The sequence below is a fragment of the Odontomachus brunneus genome, unplaced genomic scaffold (genome assembly GCF_010583005.1).
Source record: "Odontomachus brunneus isolate Ranch 3 - 2012 unplaced genomic scaffold, Obru_v1 Obru_scaffold_108, whole genome shotgun sequence".
Lineage (NCBI taxonomy): Eukaryota > Metazoa > Arthropoda > Insecta > Hymenoptera > Formicidae > Odontomachus > Odontomachus brunneus.
In genome coordinates, this window is record NW_022639558.1 from 1,217,810 (window position 1) to 1,233,002 (window position 15,193).

Consider the following 15,193-nt stretch of genomic DNA (forward strand, 5'->3'; position numbering starts at 1 on the left):
CTCTCTCTCTCTCTCTCTCTCTCTCTCTCTCTCTCTCTCTCTCTCTCTCACTCTCTTTCTTTCTCTCTTCGAGGATCCTACAGGATTTCCTTCCGCATGGTCCCGCGCTGAAGTGGAAGCACGGAGAACACGAAACATACGTGATCACGTCGCGCTGTCATCGCGTCGAATTTTTATTCGTTCGCTAATTTAAGATATACTTTTATTTTTAAAAAAGGAGCAGTTGCTCGTTGGAATAAATTTCCACAAATCGAGGAAAATACCACCCGCGGGATCTCTACATACGAGATATATATTGTTTCCATTTGCATTAATATATTGCGACACACATTTCCCACACGCAGAAAAAACTTTTTCTAAATTTAATATTTATTTAATTTAAATAAATAATATTTATAAACAAAACTTTTAATTACAATAAATGTATGATGTATAAAAATTAGAAGATAACTTTCTTTTGAAATATTTACTTCAATTTAATTCCGGTTCACTGCATCAATTAAATAGCACTTAATTAAAAAGATTTTAGACAAAATGATTGATGATACCTTAAAAACGAGGTAACGAATAGAATTCTAATTAAAAAGAATGAAAGGATATGCTATTTGGTAGTAAATATTTTCTAACTTATATAGGGAAAATATTTCTTTACACCTAATAAATAATTTATTTAATAAAAAGAAATATTTTCTTTAAATAAAAACGTTCACAGTTGTACGCAAACAAACGGGGTTTACTAAAATTTAAAAAAAAATAATTCTTAGTAAATTTTTTTCTCAGTGCGTACATGCGCGAAACGGTTCTGAAGAGAGACACACGAAAACTCGCCGTACGGTTCAGCGAGCCAACATGCACGTTTGAAAGAAAACGCACGCCTTCCCTACGAAAATATTCAAGAGCGCTAATAAGACGACGGAAGAATCCTTTCCGTGTGGTTGATCTCTATAATTGACCTATAAAGCAAACCGTGTGGCAAAGGCGAAAATTGCTTCTGCGTCAAGCTAATAACTGCGCCACTAATAGACGCGCAAACAGCGAAAGTTGTCTTTCGTATCCTATAACGAGGCAAGATCGTCCCGCGTAACGCCGCGAGCGCGATCGATAACGTAGCGAGTTACACTACAGCTGGCCCACAGCTGTAAGACACGCCACTGCAAAACTCAATTGAAAGCGATGATCGCTCGTAGCAAGAGCACGACTTAAAGCGACAGCACAAACTTTTGCATAAAGTATAATGCATAACGCACAAGGGAATAAACCAATCAATGCCCTTCATTTTTATTCGGGGGATAGAAATCAAGGGCTCTGATTGCTTCGTTTCCTTATGCGTTATGCATTATGTTTTATCCAAAAAAACTGTTCCCGCTCTTGCACGCATCTAGTGTCCCTACAAGATAGAGACCATCCTCGGATCTCTTCTTATCGGTTCGTAGATCTCTCAAAATCGGAGCTAATCGTGTGGTTCATTATATTGTGTTATCATTATATTACATAGCAATTCAATTTCTCACTCTTTTAAAAAAGGATATAATTCTTGACATTTTTATTATACGTTTAATAATAAGTTGCTATTGATTGTATGCTAACTTTTATTACAACGTTTGTGATCATAAGAACTTTATTGACCAAAATTTGTATTGTAAACATGATATGAAATGATGAAGAAAGCAACTTGAAGCACGTGATACGCGCAACGTATTTTGCTGACACGAGTCATCCCCACCGTACAAATACGCCATTTTGAGGGGCAAATGGCCAAGATTATATCTTCCAAAGACACTACACGTCCACCCTCCTTATCTCCTAGAACCCTTCCTGCCCTTCGACGCTCTTCCTCCGCGAACCTCACGTGAAAAACACGAGTCCTCGTTTTTCGCACACAAGGTAAAGCGGCGAGTGAGAATATTCGATTCACCATTAGCCTTACAAAGCTGTCTTCGTTTCGGCTTCTCGTTTCAAAGTGAGCATATATCGATCGACCTTCCGACAACACCCCCACGAAAGTACGTCCTCCCTTCGCGTTCACCTTGCACCAACTACTAGCAGCAGGAGGAATTTGTCCTGTCCTCGAATAATGCACGGCGAGTCGCCTGTTGACATTCTGCGATCCCCGGACTGTCGTAAGCAACGAGGAATCCGTCGAGATCATGCCGAATTCTCAAAGAATGCGCCCGGCTGATTATCGATCTGCGGTCGCTGCGTAATTCGCGTTTTTCGCGCGCGCACGTCTGGATTTTGGATGTGAGCTTCTTTTTGCGACGTATAACGTACCGCGGGGTTATCGGTGTCTAGTTAGAAGTTCGCGTGGGAGCGTGAAAGTTTGAATCTCCCACCGGTCTCGGGGTTGTATCTCGAACGATCGCGTGACTACACGGATGTCCGGGGTTGTCCGCAATTTTCCTCCGACGATACTTCGGAAGTGAACTCGCCAAGGCCGCGCTTAAGCAGAAACTTCCGACAAAGGGTTCGGGTCGATCGTCTAAATCATCTCCCGAGACTATCGCCACGGGCCGCCGAAAGATTACAAGAACGGTGGATGATTTTCTCCTTTATGCACGAAAAAGAAGCCCTCTTCTCCTTTCCCCGTTTTCAGCTTTCTACCTTGCGCGCCATGGCGTGTTTGATATAGTCTCTACAAAGCGCTCTCGCGATGAAGTCCTTCGAACTTCGGTCCTGGCAGTTTCTCGATATTTTGTTGCTCGAAATACTCCAACGTGGCGGTGCAATTTGCCCGAAAGTTTTTTTTTCTAATTTTACGACACAATGCAATGCGATCGATTGGGTCTGGAATTTGGGAGAAAGGAGAGGGGTCCTGATAAAATTTCGTACAAGAAACTCGATGCAATTTTCACTTCAAATATCAAAAATTTGATATTTCATGCCGTAAGTGTGAACGAAAAATACGAAACCGCCCCCGTCAGTATCGATATTGCCGTTGTTAAATACTTTTAATAGATGCACGGAGTTTTCTCTTCTATAATAGTTTTACTATTATTTTCTATTATAGTTTTTTTCATATAAATTCTTTTCGATTTTGTTATATGTTTAGTAATGCAGGAATAGACAGAAGTCTATTTCTAAGGAACATAATAAATTTCGCTAAAAATATATATACTGAAAGAAAAATATCTAAAAAATTAAAAAATACTTATTCGCTTGGCACTCAAATATATAGCATATTTGCTTAGATCTAAGTTCTTTTATTAAAATAGAATAAACAATTGTTTTTATGAAAAACTAAGATTTTGAAAAATGTTTCAAAAACATTTCATATTAGTATAAGTGAATATGTTATTAATATCCACATAAATATTTTTTATTTCTTAGGTGTTTTTTCTCTCACAGTGTAGCAAATTTTTTAGTAGCATATTTCAGTCTCTGAAATATAAATGGCACATGTGAGAAATAAAAGAATAACAAATTACTGTATAATCTATCTCCTCAGTTACAAAATTCTATAGTAATTTTTACTACAAAATTTTTTTCGTGTAAAGGTATTATTTTCACGCGCGCATACATGTCAATATGCCAAAAATTCGTCGGATTCCTAGCCGTGTTACTTTTGATAAAAGTAAAGAATGTCATGTTTCAGGTATTATTGGCCATCTCTGACATCTTTCAGATAATCGTCTAATTACGCGTCTATAAAATTACTCATCGAGAACCAATGAAATTATCGACGATCCAATGAACTTTAGCAAACTTCTGATACTCATCTATAAAAAAGATAACACGCGCTCAACAATTACTCATTACTTCAACAATTACTTACAAAGGTATTATTATTATTACACGACATCCTGCTTTGAGCTATAAAATCATAAAGAATCGTTGATTAGCGTGTCTGTTTTCTCAAATAATATTTGTTATCTTAGAAAGCCGAATCTTATCAATGGCTTTATATGCCATTCCCCGTGATCAATTCGATAAAGTCACAAACCGTCACACGACAAAGCGTGTCGTTGGATTAAACAAGTTATATATGTCGTAAAACGCTGTACGGGAATACGCTTAGCGCGAAGTAGTTTTATGCGAGCTGTGAGCGGCGAAAACGTTGGGATTAGTGTCTTCGCGTACGCTGTCTTTTCGGCATCATTCGTAGGTACCTCGTGTTCATAAATAGCGTCGTCGGCGACGTTGCGCCGAGCGAAATAACGTCGTCGTGTTTCGTGACGCGACGGGAAAGCGGGAGAGGATACAAAAAAGCCGAATTACAATTCCGACGTCCTTCGGAAGGATCCGCAGCGTCGAGACTGCTGCCGGCGACGTCGTCTTGACCTCCCACGTACGTACGCTTCTTATCCCATACGAAACAGCGCGAGCTTTGGCTTGGGATTTAAGTGCGCAACGAATTCTCCAGTCGACTTTTACGAGGCAAAAAGAGAAAGAGAGAGGGAAGGAAAGGAGAGAAAAAGAAAGAGAGAGAGAGAGCACACATTGTTAAAGAAAACGTAAAACGGAACAAGAGATATCGCAAAGTGTCGTTTATTGGCAAGAATTAAGGGGATGGAGTAAAGTTCGATTAAAGCGACACACCCTGCTTAATCCGCGCAGATTTACGAACTGTTGCATCTATCTGTGTGGGAGATTAAAAAAGCACGCCACAGTGACTGGATTTCTAGTCGCGCGCAGATTCTGCTAATTTTGTATCGCCGTCGTGTGTCGCGAATCAATCAAGGCAGGTCGGAAGTACTTCTCTCGCCGTCTCTGGCGAGTGTAAGTGCCTCATATAATATTAATTGCCAATTTTGTCACGAGTGTGCAAAATCCGCGATTCGGCAGGGCCAAGTGAATTTTGGGCTCGTAATGAGAACATTAAAGTGTAATGACATTCGTTGCATAACGTTGACTTAACAACGGTTAGCTTGTCATCGCCAGGTTGATGTACACAAGCCATTTGCGTCGGGTTACACAGTTGTCATGAGACAAATAGCTCGCCGAACTGAATTATTCACTGACCGAAGTAAAGAGAGCCGTTACGAAACGAAAGACACGTGCGGTACGAACGTAAACCGATCGTTAAATAAACTTTTTCTGTCGCTTTTCTCTTGCAATACACTGAGCCTGTTTCTCGATACGATTCGATATTTAGAAACAATACATACACACACATACACACACGACCTCATGCCACAACGTTTTACAGCGACTACGCGCTTGCGCTAAAAATTTGCGATTACATAAAATACAATGCACATGTTGCTCCAAAGTTGGGTATCCTTCTCATAAACGTAGTTTCAACGGCCTTCTCTACAAATCCCGCAGTAACCCTCCCGCAGTAAACCCTCCGCAGTAACGTTTTGTCGTTTTTGTCGTAAAAACAAAGAACCGGTTTATGATCGATGTAACATATGACAGAAATAATGCTTCCTGGGTTTGTGCACTCAATTAGAGCCGATAAAGCACATCGTATATCATATCAATTTCGTAAATTAACAGGCCGATAGAGTTGATAAAGGACGATAAAATCAGATATAGATAGCCCCAAGTGTATTTTGCTCCAGGGGTGTAATTTTTTTTAGTATTTTTCTTGAAAGGAACAATGGATACAAAATTTTATACAAAATAGTCGTTTTAGAACATAGATATTTTTCTTTGAGTTTCATTGTAAAATCAGAATAATATTATAGTTAAAAGCTAGAAAAAAAACTTATTTAGTAGTAGCAAAGTAAATTTTCGAGCCTCTCGAAATTTTGTATTAGTATTCTCCATCGTGACATGTTATTAGCTGAAATAAAGTTTCTTGCAAGTGTATGATATACTGTTTCGAATAATAAAATTTTCATTCATAAAATGATTGAAATCAAGCATGTGGATGGGCGGGGTAAAATTGGTCCATAATTAAAGGTCGGTAAAGACCTTTATCTAAACCCCGGAACTATTAACTAGAATATATATTTTATATGTCGCCTTCTCATTTCCTGCATTACTGGGCAATTACACATATCAGGTTAAGATAGCTACGTTATTGCACTTTTGTATTTTGTTTATTACAAAACAAAATATACGATCGTTATAATTAATAGGATCGTGGCGCGAATTAACATATAGAAGAAGGTTGCCTCTATCATGTTATAATCAGTCAACAATTAGCTGTCTGAAACTTCAAGATTCTAAAATAGGGAATATCTAACTCCCTATATACTAAGAGAGAAAGTTTTGCTAATTTAATAAAATACCGGTACCCGCAACAAACGGTTTATTAACATGAGACAACAAACGACTCCATAGCGGGAACAAGTGATTTGTTACTTTCAATTTTCTGCTTTAAGCAACACCTCTGTAGTGAAGACATAACTAACTTAAGCTAACCTAAATAAACGAGAATAGACGTTATTTGTATCTGTATCGTGATTTGTAAGCAACGTATGTTAAAATGACAAGTGATGAAATAATTTGCAACGATAACTGTTTCCCTAACGATCATCAAACAGCAAACGTGCTTTTGTTCTGATAACTGAGGGATTTTTCTCAGTGTATATATACTATAGAGTAGTTAAGACGAGATTCTTACGACTCTACTTTTGAGAAAAATATTCAGTGGAAAGAGGTGTTGAGAGAAAACCCAACAGCAGGAAGTTTTTGGCAACTAATCAATACGCCAGAACAAATCCGTGAAACGTTACACAATTTAACTCGGAGAAGGGGATACTTCTTGCGAAAGGATTCTCGAGATTCTTGTGTTGAGTGGGAAATGACGCTACAAGAAGCATCGTAAAACGTGCGATTTAACTTATGCGAAAAACGCATAACATAAAATATAAATACATACTAAAGTATGCGAATAAAAATATAAAAATTTCTCGTTATCGAAAATATTATATAACATCAAATTAATTGAATTAATATATCTACAATGAGAAAAAATACTTTAAAATTTATTTATGGAATATGAAAATTTATTTCTATAAAATAACGTTTACTTTTATGAATAAACTTTATGTTTCACAAATAAATTTTCAAATATTTTTCCTTCAGTGTAACAAGAACGATCAAAGCTGAGTTTACAAATGAAAGCTCAATTTACAACGTATAAATGCAGAAAACAAAAAAAGAGTCAGAGTCACTCACAGAGTTACACCGATAGAGTACAGAAAGGGGAAACTGAAATTCGAATCGTGAATCTATATACGTTACCGAATTTATAAAACCGAATCAGCATGCGTGGGCGAATGGACGCAAGGCAAAATTGGAAGTATTTCTTTGTATAAAAAATAAAAAAGAAAAGCCAACGCGCGCAACAGAGAGAGAGAGAGAGAGAGAGAGAAAGAGAGAGAGAAAGAGAGAGAGTGAGAGAGAGATAAACGAAAATATCGAGTGGAAAAGATTGCACGGTTTTTTCACGTTTTACATCGATCAATCGAAATCGGATGAAGATTCGGCAGCTCGATCGATCTTCTCTCGTTTTTCTTCTTTTTTCTTTTCCTTCTGTATTTTATTCTGTAATCAACCAGACAGAGGACCAGTTCCGCTCTTTCGCGGAAGATCTCGGTGGAAAATTTTACAATTGATGCAATTACGTGATCGACGGATGTTAACCATTTATCGCGGATCGTTGGCAAATCTCATATAAATGCAGATGCGAGTCCGCGCTCCGTGCAGAGGTATTACTTGAAATTTCACAAATGGCCCATTGAGAAACCTCTCTCTTTCTCTCTGGTTCTCTCTCTCTCTCTCTTATTCCCGCGTGCGCAGTTTGCACTTGATATTCGTGAAATTCTTCCCGAAAGCTTCGTCATCTTCGCGGACGGTCGCGATCCATCGCCGGTCATGATTCGAGCGCACAACCTGTTACGAATCGTCACAATCCCGCAGAAAGCTATTACGATCGACAAAGCCGTTTACCTAACAGATTGACATCAAACCGAATCTATCCGTTTCGTACCGTCGTCAAGGAACCAGAAACGACGAAGATTTTCGGGTCACTGATTCCACGCAGACGTCTCGATCGGGAGTCACGAGTTCCCTTAATTTCTTATTTAAGCCACCGCGCACTGAATGCTACCTATTTCTCTCTTTCCACCCGCATTCCCATTCGAACGCGGTCGAGCGATTCATCGCATTCCTTTCGCCGACTTATCATGATCGATATACAGAGAGGGAAATAAGGGAAATCACCGTACGGAAACACTTCGCCGAGTATTGTCGGCGTAATGCCGACAGAGCGTACTGTGCGAGGCAAGGAACTGTTTAGTTCTCTGGTGATCAACACGCGGCTCCTATTGTTTTCGCCTTTACTCGCAAATCTATCATCATACCAAGACTAACTCGCGTATCGTTTCTTCATGTATGCGACACGCAATCGACGATGATACGTCTTTTCGCTTTCGTCAAATCGCACGTACCTGCGCCGCGAATCTCAAGAGGATCAGAATCACGACCCGAGTTGAAATTTTAGTCCTATTTTCCACTCTAACATCTATATGTTTAACATATGAAAACTGACGTCCTATCGAACGCTTCTAAAACGTGCAGCAAAAAACGCACAAAATACAACTTATAAGTTCTAAAGAGGAGGCAAAGCCAGTAAGTTAAATAGAATCAAAAGAAATTTCATCAAAGTAGACATTGAGATCACAAATAGGATCAAAATTTCGACTCGGAATCAGTGTATGTTCAATACACATGAAAACTACTTATGATTTTGACATTTGAAACGTTAGCCCGAGCTGTTCCTAGCTGTTATCAATAAGAAGAAAAACACATAGGAACTGAGGTCCTACTTAACGCCTTTAAATGACAAAAAACGCACGAAATATCACTTGGTTCTAAAGAGGACCTCTTGGCGAAACTAGTAAAATAAAATCTAATATATAAATAATATATAGAAACTAGTAAAAAAAGTTAAAAATAGAATCAAAAGATTATAGCCCTCGAAATATCAAAGCAGTTATTAAATAGGATATTGAGGTCGAGATTAGGATCACAAAATCTCGATTTGGGGATATTCACACTCCTTTCGAACGAGACAAACGTATTTTGCCTCTTTCGAACACAGTTCAAGCTTACACGAATTAACTCGCACGATAGCCCCGCGCGTTGAATGAATACTTTGGCGAGGTGATAGATTACCGCGTGTTAACGACATCGTGTGCTACAAGGTACTGCCGTTGGTGAACCGAATTACAAACCACCGCTAATCAATTATACGAATGTTAAACCATCCGGAGCTCTTAAGTAGCTTTAATCGACGAAACTTGGCGGAACCTTTGACTTCCGTCTATTCTGACCCTGAGGGCGAGACCGAAGGATTTCCCATTCGGACGCAATCGACTACGATGCCAGATCCGATTCGATCCGCAATCCTGTGCCGCGAGGGTAGGAAACGTAAGAACTGTTATCGTAGCGCCTCATAGCTTTCACACCACGACCACGTTACCTTGTAGCAACAATGTCGTCGTAATTTCTACCACGAACGCGCACCACCAACCGTATGATATGAATTAATTATTATTACACACCGAGATGACCTAATTAACATTACAAAGGGCGTTGCCCATTAATTTCCAGTTAAATTTCGAGGCAGTGATTTCACGTGGCAATTTTTCGACTATCAGCTCATTCGTGTAAATTTTGAGATGCCACCAAGTATCAATTAACGCAATTAACACGAATTAACGCGAATATGAATTAACATGAATTAACACGAACAAGAGCTCACTATTACCGGCCGACTATAGATTAATTGTTTCGACGATCATTAAAAACATTGTATCAAACAATGAATCACGCAAAAAAATTCAACAAAATATCAAAATATAAATATATATGTATTTATTTGTTTACAATTCGACCATTTCGCTTTTATCTCGTGTAACTGACAGTATCACGTGTACGCGACAGGAGACGCCGAGATTGTAACACGTTTCACGAAGTTGCGTGTCCTTCAAGTCATATCTGTCGAAATACATAGCGTGAACACACAGTTGATTTCGGTTAACATTTCGCTAAAAAAAAAACAAAAACGATAACAAGCTCAAAAAATATTAAAATACGAATATATATATACAGGGTGTTGAAAAACATGGCACAAATTTATCTATGTGTTCCTCAGATAATTCTAAGAACAAAAGTTCCTATAAACATGTATCCAAAACGACTTAGTTTTTGAGATAGAGGGCTTTTATTACTCTTATTTCTAGTTTTCATTCAAAAACTGTTTTGGAATTTTCAGAAAGGGTTTACTTAAGCACACACATGTGCTAAATTTCATTTAATTATTGTCATTAGTTTCCAAGTTACTATTGTTAAAAAAAAATTGCAATTTTCAAAGCCCTCTATCTCAAAAACTAAGCCGTTTCGGACACATGTTTATATAAACTTTTGTTCTTAGAATTGTTTGAGGAACACGTAGATAAATTTATTGTTTTTCAACACTCTGTATATATGTAAAATTTTTTTTCGCTTTTGTTTTTTTGAGAACGAATTGTTAAACGAGATTAATCATGTATTTATCTCGACAAACACGACTTGCAGAACACGCGACTTCGCGAGACGTGTCACAATCTCGACGTCTCCTGTCGCATACACGTGATGCCGTCAGTTACACGAGATAAAACCGAAAATGATCCAATCGTCGATGCTTACGACTGACAAAACTCGACTCCCTCTTCGCTTTTATCGTTCCTATAAAAGCCGTCGACTAGAATGGGAGCTGCCACGATTCGACGCGTTCAACCGTTTAAACGCATCATCGCGAATACACACACACACATACACATGTCGCGAATACACACTCAGAAAAAGCGAGAAAGCGCGAGAGGCGATGAAATACATTCCGTCACGATCGCGTCAAGACGACGGTCGCTACTGTTGCGATTTGAAAAGGGAAAATCGAGCGACGAAAGGGAACATGTGATTGAAGGGAGATTCAACTTAATCGACGGGCCAAGATGCTCTTCTCGTCGGGTTATTGGAACTTGGACATTTCATGCTGGTCGTTCTGTTCACTATTCAGACAAATTTACAGTGCGACAGGTGTTGAGCCTCACCGATCGCGACAGGCGCATAACGTGATCATTATTTCGGATCAAAATTATTGGATGATTGATGGTCGCGATGACTGTTCGCGATCCATCACCATATTATCTCTCAGGCAAATTTGTACAGGTGTGACATCCGCGCGCGAGACGAGTAATCTGCTCGCTCGACCGAGCATATAATACTTGAGCAAGAAAATATCGGCGTTATTAATAATCTGTCAAAACTCCGACCGAAACCTGATTTGCGGGCGCCATGATACGCACTTCTACCTGCCAACAAATGTCAACTTGACCGAGGAGTCGGTCCGTGCTCTCCCGCGAATAAGAAAGAACGATACGTGAATTTCGCGATTCCTTCTCTCCTGCACGTAGGCTGCCCCACAACTCGCGACGCGTGCTTCACTCTCGCGAAGAAGCTCCCGAGAGTCCGGAGACGATTCTCTACACGCATTAAATCATCCCAGTTGCTCAGGATCGTCATTAAGTATTCATCTATTTGCGGGTTCTTCTCGCCTCTCCAGTTGTCCGATATATGCATATCTCCGACGAGAACGAGCCGTCGCAGAAGATCGTACCATCAATCCTCTGCTCCCGGCTTGGATCTCAAGCAGCCTGAAAATTTGCATGATCGTCCCCTACCATATACCCAAGAGAAAAATCGCGATCACCAGGACACGCGCTAAGTGAGTTTCAGAGCGACACGCAGCTAAGCAGCAGCCAGTGAGAACGATCGTTTCGGGCTAGGTCATACCACGCGGCGCGGCCACTGGTGTGGTGGCTCTGTTCGGTGAGCCTCGTAGCCGGCACACGTCAGACGCAGTGAGGGCGGTTAATATAAGTGAGATGCGATCGCAATCCGCGAGCTCGCCGATCGCGTACCGATAATGCGCACGAGCGTCGTCTCCTTATCCTCTCGAGCTCCTTATCTGTCGTCTCGTAGGAGGATGGTACCGTCCATCGCCTCTCTGGATCGTATCGTATCCCCAGGATCGATCGTCGTGGGGTGCACACGCGCTGACCGGTTGCGGCACACGGTTTCCCGCACACGGATTGCACAGATCGCACCTGATAACGTATCCCGGCGCTGGAGCAAGATATAGACACTGTGTGACGAAGCCGCAGCTCTCGAAGACGAACCCCCCTCTCTCTCTCTCTGTCTTGCTTACTTGCTTTCTCTCTTCCTCGCGGTAAGGTCGAGAGGAGAAACTTGGGTTCGCGTGTGCGGCTATGTGCGAGAGCGCGTAGTTTACGGATCGACTCCTCGAAGCCACCCGTTCGGCGGGGTGACCGAGTGGCGACTGAGACTCACCCTGCGTGGTGGTGGCGGCGCTGACTACCCCCGAAAGAAGAAATACCGCACCCCCACCCGGTCGGAGCAGCGGCGTCGCGCAACCCCCGCGCGACGCGTCTCGCCCTTTTTCTCGCTCTCTAAGCCAGCCGCGACGCGCCGTCTCCTTCTGCTGGCCGACGGACGGACGGACGACGCCAGATCAACGTTGAGTAGGGTCGGGGTCAGGTCGGGTCGAGTAATCTGATGACAAACCGACCAACCGACCGCCGGCCTGCAACCGAAAGCCGGTCAGTGTAACTACCGAATGTCAGATGCGGCGATAGCCGCCGGCAATTTCCACGCTTAGCTGTGTCACCCTTTCACTGTCAAGGGAACGCACGTGACCCGCTGGCACGTAAACGCGTGACACGAAACTTGCTGGGTTCTAACGTTCGCGGGTTCACCCCGCGACTCGCTCAGACAGGGTTGACCGCGCGAGAGGGGTTGGGCGAGCGAAGCGAGATGTTGGTTTCGACGTTTCTATCTCCTGTGCATCGAGGTGTCCGAGATGGCTTCCTGTTTTCCGATATACAGCAGCGTTTTTTTCCAAGGCTGACCCCGACATGCAAACTCCACGATGCAAGCGCGCCGGTTGCGACACTGATAACGCTCATTACGCTTCCGCGTGAGATAGTGTCTTCCGCGACTCGCGACAGTTTGCTAAACTTTACAATTCTATTACACCATTAGCGATCTCTCGTACTGCTGTGTGAGCACCGCGGCAAAAATTGGCACAAGTCCATCCAGAGAAACTTTTATGACGGGAACTTCCGTAATGACCGGGTAGATCCATCATTTTTGAACGTCCAAGATATTTGCATTAGCAATATCATTCTGTGCGGCTTGATCGGCGTCTCATACGTGTGTATCCCAAACGTGATATGATATGAAAAGAATGAGACATAATCATGGGATTATGTCTCATTCATGTCTATGTTGTATAATTGACGAAACAAATATTTTCGTGCACGATATAGCGAATTCCCGCAATTTTGCTACATGACTCTAATTAATAACTCATTCCCGATGAGCGAGTGAATTATCTGTAGATGCGACCTACAGGTGCATCCTCATCAGGGAAACGTCATCAGTATTGTGACGCATCGGAAACATGTATTTATTACGATAATGGAGGAGCCACGGATCCCAAGTGCATCGCTGCGAGATCAGAACGATGCATGCGGATGCACGGGAAAGGAAAGAACGCAGAATGCAATGGCGCTTCCCCATTGTCCGGATCAATGGAAACGCACGTTGAATAGACGAGAGTGGTCCTATAACGCATGAGTGAATTACATCGTTCACTCACGTAGCGTCACTTAACCGCAAACTATAATTATATGCTCATTAACGAGACACTACGCGCCGTTTTTATTCTCGTCACGTGCCTTCGTGCAACAGCGAAAATGCACACGCCGACGAAACAATGCATGAAACATTATATTCAATCTTTACTGGCGCTTTGAACATTATCTGGAAGATAAATAACGAATACATTAAAATAATCTAACCGCTCTTATCAGCGCGAGATAATGACTGCTGTGAACTTTACGAGGCGTAAAGCCGTCGTAAGTAAGAACGTCGACACAAACCTGGTACACAAATAAAAAGGAGTATTTGCGAGACGACAGACATATAATTCGAGCATTCGCTTTCATTACGGGCGCCTGTGAGAAAAACGGCTGTTGTTTTCGAAGTCAACAGTGTTTTGAACGGATTCGTAAAGATGAACGCAAACAAAAGACGGAGGGAACATCGCGATTTTCTCCGAGATATTCATCGCGCAATGAGCTCGAAGAGATTCTGTATTCTAAAGATGTTACTTTCGAAAAATTCACCCGAGTTCCTTTTTCTAGTCTCTCTTTCTCTCTCTCTTTTTTCCCTTGATATTCTAATATCAAATTACGAAACTTGCGCGTTTGAAGGGATTCGGAATCTGCATAACGTCGACGAATAGAAAATTCGTCATTACAGACATACAAACCTTATCTCTTTATATTTGTCCTCTACATATGTATTCACGATAATAGAAACGCGACGATCGACCAAAATCCCGTTTCCTCTCTGCGCAATGAATGTGGTGTTCTGTTAATTATATATCTCAAGTCTTGTTAATTATATATCTCAAGTCTTGTTAATTATATATCTCAAGTCTTGTTAATTATATATCTCAAGTCTTGTTAATTATATATCTCAAGTCTTATTAATTATATATCTCAAGTCTTGTTAATTATATATCTCAAGTCTTGTTAATTATATATCTCAAGTCTTGTTAATTATATATCTCAAGTCTTGTTAATTATATATCTCAAGTCTTATTAATTATATATCTCAAGTCTTGTTAATTATATATCTCAAGTCTTGTTAATTATATATCTCAAGTCTTGTTAATTATATATCTCAAGTCTTGTTAATTATATATCTCAAGTCTTATTAATTATATATCTCAAGTCTTGTTAATTATATATCTCAAGTCTTGTTAATTATATATCTCAAGTCTTGTTAATTATATATCTCAAGTCTTGTTAATTATATATCTCAAGTCTTATTAATTATATATCTCAAGTCTTGTTAATTATATATCTCAAGTCTTGTTAATTATATATCTCAAGTCTTGTTAATTATATATCTCAAGTCTTGTTAATTATATATCTCAAGTCTTATTAATTATATATCTCAAGTCTTATTAATTATATATCTCAAGTCTTACTATTAATTATACATGTTTACGTAACAATATCTTTTTTAGCCTAAAACGTTCTATTACTTTATATGTATGTATGTGTATAGGTAATTTTTAATATTGCATATATCTAGACATCTTGAAAGAGAGAGAGAGAGAGAGAGAGAGAGAGAGAGAGAGAGAGAGAGAGAGAGAGAG

General features: G+C 40.4%; 1 protein-coding gene across 5 annotated transcripts in view; it reads right to left on the reverse strand.

The window, feature by feature from the left end:
• The window catches only part of LOC116849230 (potassium voltage-gated channel protein eag), a 138,681-nt gene that overhangs the window by 121,513 nt on the left and 1,975 nt on the right, over positions 1 to 15,193 (reverse strand). The window contains exon 1 of one of the 5 annotated variants that reach the window (XM_032826166.1): positions 11,862 to 12,459. The exons of 2 other annotated variants lie outside the window; for them this stretch is intronic. The gene's annotated coding sequence lies outside the window, so the exon portion shown is untranslated. Of the gene's footprint in view, positions 1 to 11,861; positions 12,460 to 15,193 lie in introns of those variants that run through there. 2 more of the 5 variants (XM_032826169.1, XM_032826171.1) reach the window with 2 other exon arrangements.